Below are 16,474 nucleotides of genomic sequence, written 5' to 3'. Positions count from 1 at the left end.
ACATCACATCTTTTTTAGGTTTTCTATAGGTGTCTTGCCTTCTCCTTGTCTTAGCAACCATATCATCTGTCATCTTCAACATGTCATTATCCTTTCTTTATACCTTCGATAGTTGCATGTAGGAACCACTTCCTCTTACAGTAGCAAAGAAACATCTGTCCCGAGACCAACCAATAGTTGTCGCAACTTTGTCAACATGTTCTTGCATAATCTCATTACATATCTTCCGTATAAGAGCTTTTGCTTCCAATTCTATAATTTCTTGTCTGTTTGTTGGTGGTGTGTTTGCGTGGTTTTATTTCTTAGCTTGAAGGGGTTGGTGTATTTATCTAGTCTATTAATGCAAATATGATTCCGTAGACTTTATGTAATGATAATTTTTTTTAAATATTAATTTTTGGCCTTAAACCGCCGTCGTGTCCTGGAGTCATTTTTAAGTTCAGTTCTTTCAATAAAACTACTATAGGATGGTGGCCCCTATGCTTTATCAGCGACATACTAAGTTTTCTTTCAATTCATTTTCTATTGATACTTACTTGTTGATCATTTGTAGAGAGAGTTAAATATATTTGAGAATTTCAGTATATTTTGTGATCTTCGTTCTCTTCTAATTCATATTCGCGATACCTCATCTCTTTTTTTTAATATTATTATTATCTCGAGCAATCCAAAATGCATCATTACAAAATTGTGTCGCTGAGGATATTCTATTAGTGCAAGCCGTCCACATAGAGAACTAATGTGTTAAATTAATTTATTTGTCTCACTAAAGACTCGGCATTTTTCATTGTTTATAATTTATTTCAGTAAGTATTATGATTTTGTGCAGATGACCTGATCTTGAGTTGTGTATAGTAAGATTTTATTTAATCCAAAAGATTATTTGACTTTAGAAAATAGCAATCTGATTGTGCAAATTGTTTATTTTTGTAGTTTTTGAAATTGCATTTATGTAGAACTTTCTTAGGCAAATTCTCCCATATTTGGATTTTGTCTTTTGGTTATTCGATATTTTTTTTATAATAATAGCTGAATAGCTTCATATGAACTGCTTTGTGCTAAACCTCGAGAGTATATCAAACATGTTCTGTTATTCCTAATCATATAATGTCCATTGTTGGTAACATTAGAGATGATGCTGACGTTTTTCAGAATTGGGTAATTGGATGTTAAATTTTTGCTACCACATCACCTCTTTTTTTGTTTTTTCAGGTGTCTTACCTTCTTCTTGTCTCAGATAATTAGCAACCATACCTACATCTGTCATCTTCAACTTCAGTGATTCATGTCATTATCCTTTTCTTATACTTTTGATACATCGACTTGATATTACAGTAGCAGAGAACCTTCTGCCTTAGGAGACGTCTGTTCCGAGACCAACCAATAGTTTGATCCAGCTTTGTCAACATGTTCTTGCATAATTTCATGACATGTCTTCCGTATAAGAGCTTTTACTTTTAATTTTGTAATTTATTACCTGTTTGTTGATGGTGTGTTTGTCTGATTTCATTTCTTACTTGAGCAGGGTGAATTACTCTAAGTAAGTCACTTTTAGAAAAAATTAACGACTATTTATCATCTAATCAGGCACTGAGCTAGAAAATATTTCGGGGGGAGGGGAAGAAAAACCACTTGAAAAGCCAATATAATCTTTTCACGAAAGACCATTTTGTATCACATAGCACAAGTTTCAGTGCACGGTAAATGAAAACGTATGAGATGCGCAGTACTCTATATAGAGTATAGAATATTTAGACTGCTCGTCTCTTAACCTAACTTTTTATATTAACAGTAACACATACAAAAAAACTGTATTGTCTATTTTAAAATTTTACGTGGAATCCTTGAATCCTACTCTTTGAGCCCGATTGCCTTGATAATAATAATTCAAAATAGATGTTATTGCGCTCATTTTTTTCCTTGAACTATTAAAATACTCTCTACATCATATTCTTTTGAGTAAAACTCAAAAATATAGTAATTTTTCGTAACCTTTTAAAAACAAATTTTTTATCGAAACTGAATCAACCTAGTTCATAGCAATGTGTTCGAAATAGTTCATAGCTAAAAAAAGAGAATCAAAAAATAAAAGACTTGAAGCTCCATCATAGTCATAGTTTTGTATTGCAAAGTAAAATAAAATTTAATATGATTTTTATTGCAATGCATAATTTTCAATACAAATCAGTTCTGCTGATAATGATTCATGGGCTTCGTGACAGAAGGGTAAACGTCTTAAGTGTACTTCATAATCAAGATATAAACCTACGTCAACTCAATAGCCACAATGCAATTCAACGATTATCTGAATAAACCTGTCGTCAAAGAATGAGCAGTGAAAATATATAGTTAATAAAAACAGTTGAGCAGCATTTACAAAGTAATGTCTAGTCATATCTTATTTTTTCGCAAGAATATCCAGTATTTGTTCACTAGTTCCTGGAACATCATGCTAAATATTGAGTAACGATAACCCATTGGGTAGTTCTTCTCCAATCTTGTTACGCAGATACGTCTTCAATATCCGTAAAATGAAAAATTACTGTTCACTTAAAACTACTATGATTGGTGTGTTTGTAAAACTGCACATTAAATAAAATGTTTCGACATTATAAAATCGGATTTTATTTGGTCAGTAGTTTCAGTAAATTCTTTTAGCCATACTTGTTTGAAAACCGAGATGGTCTTGTCCAATTCAACCTTATCAAATTCTGCACATTTTGCTGGGATGACAAACTGGGGTTGGAAAGCAGATCTCGTTGATTTAAGTATTTCGATTCAAGCTCTTTAAAGTAATTGCCTCAGAATAGAATGTAGATCAATTGCTTATAGTATTTTTTAGGACTTCCATCATAGTTGTGCCGACTTTTCTGATGTTCTGCTTGTCGAGGTATGATCAGCACAGTATCAGTCGATTTAATAAAGTAATGATAATTTGTTAAATTAATAATTTTTGGCTTAAGCCGTTCTCGTCTTTTTTAAGCATTTTTAAGCACAGTTCTCTTATTAGAACACCTAGAATAACGTCTATGGCTTATCAGCAACTGCCTAATTTTTCTTTTTATTCATTTTCTATTCATACTTACTTGTAAATCATATGTAGATAGACTTTTGAATCATCTGGGAATAGTATAGTTATTAGTGGTCAAAATAAATATTCTTTGGATCTATTCTCTATCTTACAGCATAGTGTTGTCTAGTGAGATGTAAAATATTTGAACAAATCAATTCTTTCGTTGACAACGCGAAATGAGTTAGGAATCCTCTATTGCTAAAATTCAAAATGTAATAATTTCCTATAAAGTTTAATATCGTACCAGTCAAACTGTAGTTCAATAAATTTCAGATCGCATTTTGCAGTCTAAAAGAAAAATACTAGTATATTTTTATTTTTCCAATAGATCGTTCATATAAATACTTCATCATTTGACAAACTTTTAATACTATTAGGTGAAGCATTATACACTTTGATGCAATTAAAGAAGGGCATCTTTTAAACATTACCGTTGCATGTAAGAAAATTCTAAAACTATTGCATAGCTTAATCATCATTACACTATAAAAATCTGATTTTTTTTAAAGATATTATTTTTTTTGCTACATGGAAATATTTAAAATGCACAAGCATAACACTGTTATGAACACATATTTTAAGTCTTTAGTTAGATTTGTTTTCGATATATTAAGTTCCAGCCTATTCTGTCGACAGCATTCTGACATTTTGGTTATAGCAGCGCTTACTCTCTTAGCTAGTATGGATTCATTGTCGCCCATAAGAACACAAGACGTGTCATCAGCGAACTGAAAAACTGAATTAGAGAATATTTTTTTAATAAACTCATTAAGAAACATAAAAAATAAAACAGGCCTCCAATATAGATCCCAAGGTGCTAAGTTCCCGGGTGCTTCTGTTATTTTGGAAATACATAAGACCTGTTCTTTATTGCTTAAATAAGACATATTCCTCAATTTTGCTTAAAAGTAGATTATGGTAGCCTTTGTCAATTTGTTCCATTATATTATTTACAAAACAATATTTTGCATCTACCGTCGACCTTTTAGGTAATAAATCAAACTGGTTCTTTATTTTTTTATAAAACTAACTTAACTTACTAAAATATTGACTTTATGAAAAACATTATGATAATAAGAATAATATTTTGTATTTGTATTTTGCTTGGGGTCCATTATAGCAACGGTTACTACCAAATATAACACTCCCCCAAAACTTCATGCCTGATTTTTGAAAGTATTTACTTAACGCAGCCCGTCAAACATTTGATATCGATTATTCCCCGACTTAATAAACATTATCAAAACATAAGGGCACACTTCGTGCCCTTAATACCATCGGGCAACCAGTAGTGCATCCTCCAGCTGGCCTTGAACTACACCAGTGGGTCTCGGGGGTAAACCTGAATACAAACATCGTATAAAAGGGTTATGCTCACTATAATAAGATACACCACCCGTATGTGACGTATTTGGTTATCATGCAAAATAGGCCATCGTATTAAAATAATATGTGCAAGAGGATCCTGATATATTATGTGAATGGTCCCGTTTTGGCCCTATTGATGTACCCGAATTTAAAACTGGAATTTTACCGTTTGGTGCTACTCGATCTTGTGATTAACTTTTTTTTAATATACAGGGTATTCGCTAAATACTAATTTTAAAAGAGAATGTTTAGCATTAGAAAAATTATAACAGCGAAATAATTTATTAAATAAATCCGAAACAAATATTTATTTAATAATTAGTATCACGAAAAAAAATTAATTGCTTTAAAAGTCATTGTAAAGTGTCAAAAAAAAACAAATAATAATAATAATTTAGAATATCCTTAATACACTATTCTTTAAACGAGATTATCAGAAATGCTCCATTCCAAAAATTAAAGACAGATGCAGCAGTGGAGAATGAAAAAAAAAGCATTTCTTTAATGCAAATTTAAAATTGATTCTTAATCTTTTTGCAAAACATTACACTAATTAATACCTAATTAATTATTAATTCATCGCTTAGAGTCAATAAGCAAATTACTTTCATAGAAGTCAAGAAAATTTAAAATACAAACACATATATGTAAATAATGTCCAAAATTACTCAAAACTAACAATGCAACTAAAAATAACACACAACACAAGGCATAAAACAATTAGGTAAAAGGAGGTGAGAAGAGTTGAACTAGAGGTACAACTCAAATGTGTAAATGGCATCTTCAATTCGGTATTTCGTAATCTTGGCCTTAAATGCTGAAAAAGACAGGCAACACATTGAAAAACTGTACTCCATAGTAAAATGTACCTGTAAAGTCTCTGATACCGCGGTATTAAGGAGGTAGTATAGGGTGAGTGAATATCAGCATAGGTCTACATTTTTTTCGGATTTTCCCTAATAAGTAAGAGGCCGGGTAAGAATTCTTAGTTTTCTGAATTGCAAACTGCAGCACTGTATAATTCAGATTAGCGGTCACTTTATACATCTGCATTGTAATTCAAATATTTTGAACATATTATGAAGGAAGAGTGACTTCAATTAGACAAACAGTACATCATTATCGAAACTAAAGTAGACAAATTTCTTATTAGGAATATGCATCTTGATAACTTACACAAGACAGTCACTTCTGAATCCAGAGTGACACCAAGGAAAGTTACAACTTCATTCATAACAAAAGTTTTTGTTGTTAGTTGTAATGTGATCTGTGTAGGTCTAGGCCTGATGATGCTCCGACAGGAGCGAAACACGTGTAGCTTTTAAGCTTTTTTAAGAAATTATATAGATTGGATGAGACCGTGACTTTGTGTCCTTACCTTTGTTTTTGTTTTCGTTTGGTCTCTTAGAGAAAAATGGATGATACGTTTCTATTTAAAAAATTATTGGTTTTAAATTTGAATTGATTTTTTTTATTTATTTATTTTTTCATACTTTATGATAAAGAGAGAAGCCGGCCAGTTGGTTTAACTAGTGCCAAAAAAAACTACTAAATCTTAAGTGCTGGTATTTGAAAAATATGGCAAAAAAATTATAGATGGTTTATGCCTGCTTTGTTGTAATATATGATCACGTAACTCCGCCTCTGGATATGTCAAAATGGCTGTCCTTGGATAAACATGTTGAAACTACAGATGGCTAATGTAGCTCAAACCAAAGTATAATACGTGCGGAGCTATTTACATCTGTGGTAATACCTTAACCGCAGTGTAGTTTAAATCAAAAGTACTACTTATACATAAAGTAATGCTTTCCGACAAGCCTAGATAATAGGCTAATGTAAGTGCCCATAGTAGAGATATTCGGAAAAGTCATACCTATATTCCTAAGCAGAGGACCGCAATTTCAAAGCTCTTTTAGCTATAATTGCACCAAGTATACAATTCATTACCGATTGCAGGAAAGTCACCCTTTTCCGGTTTCAAGGTTGCTACTTTCAGCAGAACCATTTTTTTAAGTTGAAGGAATGTTTAATTTTTTTTTCATTCATCATTTTATACCTTTTTTGTATATACAAATCATAGAATAATAAATGGAATCTTAGAAATTACGTGCATGAATTGGTTAAGTATGATTAATTTTCAGTATTTCTTTATTTATCTCACTTTTAGTTCAGCTTCTCTGCATTCCATTTAGTTGTTAAGTTTAGTTTGCATAGTTAGATAGTGTGGCACTACACTGTAGCTCGCGATGACTTTCATAAATGTTAATATTATATATAATTTTTTAAAGACGAATAAAGAGATAGTTTGCATAGACCGGGTATTGAACCCTACTTTTACAGAAAGTAAAAAATCAAAAGATTCCAAATACTTAGAATCAATAAATCCTAAACTGCCTAATTTATTTAGACTTAAAAATTCTTTAAATAAAGGTTTTTGAGAATCTAAGGCTAGAAGGAAAAGACTTCGACAAAGAAAAAATAATTTGTAGGCCTGTAGTTGGAAAAGAATGTCACTTTGATATTCATTGGCTAAAGAAGGAGACGCTTCGCTAGACAGAATTGTTATATCTTACAAGTTCGTTAAATTTACTTAGGAGTCAGTCATTGTTCTAGGAGCTATATGAAAATTAGCTAGTAGTATTTTATTCTGGTGAGAAAAAATGTAGAAATATTTTAGGATAATAGTATTTCTTAATTAAACATAAACTTTACAATCAGCTTTTAAAAGACTGTAAAGTATCAAATGAAGTATCAAATTTCAATGATGGTTGGTCCACTTATGGAACAGATCAGTACATGCTATAACTTGAGATAAGGATTGGGTCAGTAGGATTTGAAATACGATTTATCTGGATATTTCTGTGTCAGCTAGATCTAAATATCGTTATTAATAGTAAATTTAATACATTAAGTGGTTTTCAGTATTCAATTATAATTCAAATTCAATTATATACTTCTTTCTTGATATTATTCAGTTATGGCCATACAGATTCATTTTGAAGTATTGACCATAGAATGTGGTTAATTAACATTGAAATCCAATATTTTTACTCTTTGATTTCTTTATTTTGTTAAATTAAATTGGTACGGTAAATTCTTGAAAATATGTAATAATTTAAAAGGAAATACTTATGTATATTACGTATATTTTTACAAATTTAAAAATATATTAATAATTAGGATAATATTCTTTTTTGCGTATGAATTAAAATATGTTTTTTGCCACAACATAATAATTAACATGTGATAATTACGGAAAAAATTATGAATATAAGTACAAAATTAGTACCGCGCCTACACACGTTTTAGTACCTGTAATAAACCCGACCGTAGAAGTGTTTATTATGTATATGAGTATCTTTTTAGTTTTAATGAGTTGTTTTGCCTATTTTTTTAAAATCTTTGATAACAGTATGCCTATAATTTCCTTCCTTTTATATTATATTTAAAATGGGTTCAAAAGCATAATGAAAATTTTGACCCAAATATCAACTTAATAGGACATTTTTTATAAAAAGGTAGACAATAAGACTTAAATAAAACTTTATTGTTTTTGTTTCTTTCTTTTATTCTTTTAATAATAAAAAGGGTTGCCTATGGTAATTTTTAGCAGTATATTTTTCCATAAAATAAAATATATGAGAAATCTATTTTCTCATTCAAAATCAAAATGTTAGTAAATATAAAAAAGTTATACCTCTACGAGGAGTAAAAAAGAAATATAGTTGCGGTCCTTCGCAAGTAGGAGTTGACGGTCATAAAAAATATTTATAAATACTAATTTGCATCTTTTTAGATATTCCCAAAATACAATTTTTTTTCGAATTATTAATTAAACACCCCGTAGATATCAATGAATTAATACATACGTGTGTTGCAAGGAATATCCACTCATTAAATAGTAATAAACCACAAAGCGACCACTGCATCTAGGTATGTACATACGTTCAATATACAATATGCATATGGGTACAATATGTATGTCCGTTCGGTTATAAGGTTAGATAATAGAGGAAATGAAACGAAGATTTAAGTTTTAGAGATCAATAAATAAAAGTTTAAATTTAATTAAATTGGCCGACGTTTCGACACATAGGAAGAGGCTTAAGAAAGCCACTAAATTTGCCAATTTAAAAACTTCTAAACCTAAAAATTAACCATTTTATTGCAATATTTTAAGGAAATACTCTTATGAAAAATATAAGTTTAATTTAATTTTGTTTCAGAAGAAATATTAGTGATCCAAAAATAAATGTTAAGAGCGAAGTTGGAAGTATTTTTTTTTCAAGTTTCATCCCGCGCCTCTCCCCTTTATTCAACTATTAAAAAAAAATTAAGAAACCAAATAGAAAGTGAAATTTTTTGCTTTATTTTTTTATTGTTTCAATTATATCTAAATAAGAAATGAGCTTTATAGACCTTGAAAATAATATTTACATAGGAAATTTATTACCTGTAATTTTTCTGTAGACTTGTCTACACGAAAATAGCATAGTTTTGGACAAAACAATTAAAAGTTCACAAACTAAAAACTATTTACTTTATCAAGTACAAACATAGTAGTCTAGTAAAACCAATAATAAACTGTCTTTATTTATAAATGGAAGTAGATTATAATCTCTTATATTATAACTCTGGTCCCCATATTTACCAAAATAAATACTTTTATTACATAAACCATAATAATTAACCTAACATTAATACAAATTATAAGGAATAAAAATATTTAAGCAAGTAATGGCTTCTCCAAAAACAAATGCTTACCTATGCTCTTCGAAACCGTTGAAATTTTTCATCTCTTCTGCGTAGCACTACAACCCTTGGTGGGTCTTGGCCTGCATCGGTCTCGATTTAACATTGCCTCTTCCAGTCAAATATCTGCATAGTATGTAGGTCTTTTAAAATATTGTTTCTCCATCTAAGCCTAGGTCTCTTCCTGGATTTCCTTTCCATACTATCTTATTCAGTCGGTGATCAGGTGCTCTTTATACATGTCGAGTCCATCCCAGACGCTGGAATTTTATTGATTTTAGTATATTTATCCGACTTTCGGTATACCTCCTGGAGTTCTGCATTCGTCCATATGCATATTCATGCATTCTCATAGCCATAGTAGATGATCGATTTGATTACGGCCTGGTACACCATCAGTTTAGACACTCTCGACTCTGTTCTGAACTGCATGAGAGCTCACATGGCAAAGCAATACCCATATGTACTCGTGCTTTAATTTCTTCGTTAATGTTGTGGCTCCAAGGTACTTAAACTGTCTGACGCATTCAAAGTTATAAACCGAAGTGTTCATCGTTATATTCTGACCGATTCTGTACTTGGTTAGTTATTGGGTAATGTGAATGTATTTGGTTTTTTCCTCGTTAATGTTGAGGCCCATTTTCTTACATTTCTTTTTAGCTTTCAGCAAGCTTTCCTTGAGTCCGACAATACTTCTTCCGACCGCTTTAATGTCGTTCACGAATGCTAGGACCATCTGTGTCCCCTGATAGATAGCCATCTCTAGGACTATGTTAAAGAATAGGGGAGACCGTCCATCTTCCTGTCTAAAACCACTCATGACCGAAAAATCTCTGTTATATGGTATCCTACTGTAACGCCACATCTGGTATCATTTATGTATTACTTAGTAAAAGTGATAATGATGATTCTGTACATTTGCCATAGCTATCCAGACACTATCGCATTTAATGGTATCGTAAGCTTGTCTGAAGTACATAAACATCTGGTGCACGCCTTTATTAAATTCTCAGTGCTTCTTTAATAGTTTGCGAGTTGTGAATATCTGGTCCACTATTGACTTCTTTGGCCTGAATCTACACTGATTTGTTTCTGCCAATTTGTTTCTCGGCATACTGTGATATACGGCTCAATAGAACATTGGAGACTATTTTGTATGCTGCGTTCAGAATCGATATCCCGTCTAATAATAATAATAATAATAATAATAATAATAATAATAATAATAATAATAATAATAATAATAATAATAATAATAATAATAATAATAATAATAATATTAATAATAATAATAATAATAAACATATTTATTGAAACCAATTCTAATACAGCATAACTAAGAGTTGAATAAAAAAAATCACTTTAGGTCAGTTTTAAAAGGCTATTGAGCCGCCTTTTGGCTTAAAAAGCTACAAGGTACTGTTTAAGCCTCAATTAATTTAATTATTTTAATCTATACTAATTTACAACTAGGTGTTAATTTAAAGACAGTAAAAAATTGCAAAAAGACATAATAAGATATCTGACAGACATACAGAATAGAAATATAAGAAATAAGACTACTTTTAATGGCGATATCTAGGTTTTAAATTTGCGCAATCAAATGTTCTGCTTTGTATTGTTTTTTTCTTAAATTTTTAATAGCCGAAATACTTGAATTAATTGGATGAAACCAAATTATTCAGTAAGCAGGGTTATTTTACTTTTCATTTTAAAGGGGAATGGAGATTGACCAAGATCTGATAAGGCAAGTATATTTATTGACTTAGCTGCAAAATATGAAAAACCTCTCTTAAAAACTTCTTTTCTATTGTTACCCTGCTGCTTAAAGAACGCAATGAACAATAATTTCAAGTTTATCAAATTTTTGTTTTTAATAGTTTGAAACAAAAAACGTTTATTAATGCAATTTCCTCCTATTATATGCAGAATGACGCAAAAAGGGTGAAATATGTTTATGACGATGAATCCTATAGTTTAGCCGTAGACACGAATTCTGTACGGTTTGAATTCTACTAACTCAAAACTATAAAAATGTCGTAATGATTAAATTGACTCAATACCAAGGGTTCACAAAGCAATAATTTGATTTCTTTTTGTAAAAAGTGACGATTGATGTATATGCAAATGAGAGCAGAATATGTTTTTTTTAGTTTTAAGATTGTTAGGGATGTACTCACAAAAACGCAAATCAGTGTCAAGAATCAAACTCAGATTTTTAGCATGTGCGACTATGGGAATTCGACTGGTATCTTTATGCAGATATAGACGATCTAAAACTAGATTTTTAGAAAGTTCGTTGCCAAGTAGAATAATATTAGATTTATTGGGGTTTATTTTTAATTGATGCTTAGTAGAGCTCTAATATATACTTCGAAGATCTTGAATAATACAATCCATGGCAGTGTCAAGTTCACTCTAGTAGAAAGAATAATAGATCTGCGTGTCATCGGCATACAGATGATTCGGACAGAACTGTAGAGACTCTATGAGACATGAGGTGTAAATGGTATATAATAAAGGACCTAGTATGCTTCCCGGAAAAACACCTGCTTGAACCAAGAGAGAATCAGATATTTTATTCTGGTAAAGAACTTGTTGAGACCTATTTGTCAAATAAGATTGTATAAATCTTTCAGCAGAGTCGCCAAACCCGATATAGTATAGTTGATACATACATTTCATGCGGTCCCCCTTCTTAGAAAAGGGGATAATATAATACCATTGTTCCATTCGTTAGCAAGCTTCCCATTTTCGTAATAATTTATGCAGTTCTTTGTCAAAGTTTAGACACTCTGTTGGTATTGTCTCGCATCCAGGAGTTTTGTAATTTTTTAGTTTGTTGATTGCCACTATTATTTCTTGGAAGATTGGCTCCTCTACTCTATTTTCACCATCTGGTTTGTCGTGATCTCTACAGTTATGCAGTTTTCTGCATTAAGAAGATTGTTAAAATACTCTATCCATTTTATTTAAGTATTTCCGCTGTGTGTGTTATTAATTTGTCCCCATCGCTTTTTAGGATACTGCTTGTTATTGGGTTATATTCTTTCTTCATCTGCATTATTTTTTGAAAGAATCTCCTACTACTGTTGCTTTTTGTATTTTCCTCTTCTTTCTTTCTTCCGGTACTTATAAGCTTCTTTGCTTTCTTTCTGCATGTTTTAAATTTCTCGATGTTGGCGTTATGAAAGTCTTGTAACATGCGCAATTATACCATTCTTTTTTCCTTTGACTGCTTTTTTTTCCTAGTGCTTCTTCGTGATCGCCACTATAGTTAAGGGTACCCCACGCTGTTTTTATTTCAGGGGTTTTGTGGTATTTGGTTTTCTATTTCGGTGTGGTCTTTCAGTGTTTCCATAAGTGTGCTTACTTTCCATCTTGCCATATTTGTGGCTATTAAAAAGAAGAATTAGATCTAAACTAATTATATAAGAAGAAAACTTTAAAAATATAACTTACGAGAAATTAGAGTTTTTGTATGTTAAAGAAAAGCTTTTGGTACATATTCCAAAATCTTATATCTTCTAGAACGGCCATCGTATATAATAAAATTTACTTACTTAATTATTATACATATCATCACAGGAATATATCGATCAATCAAGACAATAATATATAATAATATTATAATATTGGAAACATTTAGAAAACTATCTTTTACAAAAATTGAAAATAATACAAAATCCATGTTTGAAACTATTGAGATTTTATTTCATTCACATTTCGACGTTAAAATTATTACTATATATATATATGTACATACATTGCAGAAAATATCGGTGATTTATCAACACTTATTGAAACCAATTAATTTTTTTTTGTCAATACCGGACATACATGAATATGATGGATACAATGGACATATATGAATACAATTAAAATGAAATTTCTATAAAAAAATGGACAATTTCATTTTCAATACATACACAATGTTATACCCTGATTTAAATTTCCGGCCTTGGTTCGAGCATAGAATGTCCATGAAACGGAAAATTCGCACCCCAGCATTTCCCTTCAATACGTCCCGCCCGCCAGGATTCCTTTGTTCCATTCCCTGTCGTCGGAAATTTCACATTTGCCTGTTTTTAATAATGAATGTAGTTCACGGAACTGCCGCAAGCGTAATATATATAATTAATATAAGTTTTGGTATAGGTTATGAACGTGTTATATTTAATTTAAGTAAGTTTTGTTTTAGTTTTAAAATCCTATATCGATTACGTATGCGATGGCCATCCAAAAAGACATTATAAGATGTAGGAACACGTACAATAAAAATTATTTGCGGAAACCTAATTTGAACTGTACATTTCATCAGTTTTAAAGCATTTGTTTTTGGAGAAGCAATTACTTACGTAAGTATCGTTACTTCTTATTATTTGTATTAATGTTAAGTAAATTATGATGATTTATGTATTAAGAGTGTTTCTTTTAGTAAGTAGGGAGACAACAGTGAAAAATAGCATTGGCTAAACTTCGCTCGATGGAAAATTATAATCTACTACATTTGTAAATAAGCACCATTTAATATTAGTATTACTAAACTACTGATTATGTACATAGGAAAAGAAAGTGTTTTTCGACCTGTGCACTTATAATTTTTTGTCTAAAATTATGCATTTTGGTGTATGCATATATAAAGAAAAGTTAAATGAAATAAAATCTACTATCGATATGTTATTTTAAAAGGGCTAAAAAGCTAATTTTTCAATAAGATACAATTAAACAAGAATTAAAACATAAAGCAAAAAAACGTGAATAAAATTGAACATTCTATTTAATTTTCTCTTTATACTTGAAAGAGAAAGAACACTTGTTTATTTTTTGTTTAAATATATGGGCGCGGTAGCGGGACAAAATTTAAAACAAAAATGCTACTAAAAAGTATCAACTTACCAGAAAACATGTCGTAATTTTATCGTACATACGTTCCTGTTAAAATAATTTTAACGGGAAAATCGTCAGCTTTTTTTTAAACCAATACCGAAATTTACGTAGAAAAAAATTGTTTTGTTTTTCGATTATATCTTATTAAAAAATTAACTGTTTGGACATCCGAAGGTAAAATTTTATATATTACTAAAGCTCCGTATATATTATTATACAGTGCTTTCATTTCAAAAAGATCCACCCTTAATAACTTTCTAGACAATATTCATTATTTCTAGACATTTTTGCTAACTATTTGCTTACACATTTACCGAGTTTTTTTTGTACTGTTGAATAGAGAATTTTACGCTGCTTACTATGATGTATCACACGATGGATGTTTCCATTTGACATATTAAACGTCCCCTGTATATCTAATTTGACGTGTTTTTTTTTGTTTTTCTAAGAAAGTTATTAAGGGTGGATTGTTTTGAAATAAAAGCACTGTATATCTATCTATCGTATATATTTTGTTGCACCCGGCATATATTTTTATAAGTTACTTCTTAAAATTTATTCACAAGCATGTATTGAAATGACTTTAACATAAAGCACTTAATGTAAAAATGTAAATGTTCAATGTAAAAACTAAATATATAAATTTAACAACAATAAGTGGTGCATATGTTTTTGTCAACAATACGAGTTAAGATGCTTTATGGAATGCTACTGGACATAACAGTTTAAAACTAGTTAGGCTTAAATTAGATCCTCTCTATTATACATATTACAAGTTTAGATTGTTTAAAACAAATAATCAATTCAAAGCATTATTACAATATCACTAAGAGAGTAAACATACATAATTAATTTACGCTATTAAACCAAATATTTGATAACTAACGTGGACGTAATTAGTCTAAATTGACTAATATCGGCAGTCCCTCTTGTTTATCAATTGAACCTATTGAGCACCGATTCCAATTTAACAGAGTTCAAGCTGCCTAAACTGACAATTTACATGTAACCCTTACTAATTGTGTATCCTGTATGCAACAACATTATAATCTCCTCATACATGACGTGACATTACGACCTTCTGTTTATATTAAACCGTTAACAACATTATGGACGATTTTAATTAAGTCACATTAGTTTAATTTCCATATTTCTGTCATGTATTTAAAAAGGCAGGGTAAATTGGAAATATTAGCTGTTGGTTAATATTAACGTGCATACTTTCTTTTATCTTTTTATCTAACTTTAAAACAGCAATCGAAAAAATCCATTTATTTTTAGAATTTTGTTTTAATTAAGGTTATTAATATAGGTAATATTCGAAATATGTTTACTTCACCAAATAATTTTTTAGCCATTCGACACATATTTTGGGTTGCTGTAATTATTGATTGTTAAGTACTATCTTCTACAAAGATGATTAAAACCAAACTATGACTATTTGTCTGTTAACACATTTTCTTAATTGAATACTATAAAAAATTAAAAAATACGTGCATTAGAGCAGGATTTCATAAAACTAACTTAAAGTATAATAGATTATAAGAAATAGTAAAACGCCTATCGGTTTCCTAAAAATAGAAAGAAGAAAGAAAGAAAGAAAATGTGCTATATTACGTAAGACAACAAAATCTTGTGTACAAGCATCCTAAAAACTAAAAAATTCCAAATTCACTTTAAATTTCAAATTTCAAACAAACATAACATCTAAAACACTTTACCATAAAATTTACACACATTACCAAAATTAATCATAACAAAACAGATTGAGAAAAAAAAAGCATCTTTTTGATAAATTTCATTAAAAAATAAGTAAAGCTGTCAATAAAACAGAATTTAGAAGAAGTAAATTAAATTATTTAACAGGAAACAAAACTAAAACACTAAAATGATGTCAGAGCACAGGTTAAAAGGTATCATTAAAAAAATCGTCAAGGCTATAATATGCCCTGGATAATAAAAGTGATTTTAATTCCCTTTTGAATCTCTTAACTTCTAAAATTTGTCTGATACATAGAGGAACATGGTTATAAATTTTTTTGCCAAGGTATATAAGTGAGTTCTTGGTGAGGGAGGATGTAGGGATTGGTAAGGGAAAATCGTTAACCTGGCGAGTCATATGACCAGTGTTAGAGGGAGGTTTAGGACATTTATGAATAAGAGTAGCTGTTTCTAAGATAAAAAGAGAAAAAAGAGTTAGGATTTTTTGAGATATAAAGAGAGGTTTACAAGAATCTCTTAACCCAGCGGCACATAGGTATCTAACTGCCTTTTTTTGAATCACAAAAATTATGTTTAATAATCCCTTGTTGCTTAAACCCCAAAAAGGCAAGCCATAACGAAGGTGGGACTCAATAAGAGAAAAGTACACTGAACGTGCAACTACCC

General features: G+C 30.2%; 1 long non-coding RNA gene across 1 annotated transcript in view; it reads left to right on the top strand.

Moving 5' to 3' along the window:
- Window positions 1-16,474, top strand: part of LOC126740491 (uncharacterized) — a 175,118-nt gene that overhangs the window by 27,493 nt on the left and 131,151 nt on the right. The window lies entirely within an intron of this gene.

Source organism: Anthonomus grandis, chromosome 9 (assembly GCF_022605725.1).
Source record: "Anthonomus grandis grandis chromosome 9, icAntGran1.3, whole genome shotgun sequence".
Lineage (NCBI taxonomy): Eukaryota > Metazoa > Arthropoda > Insecta > Coleoptera > Curculionidae > Anthonomus > Anthonomus grandis.
The sequence above is the reverse complement of the archived record's forward strand: the minus strand, read 5'-3'. Positions and strand labels throughout refer to the sequence as shown.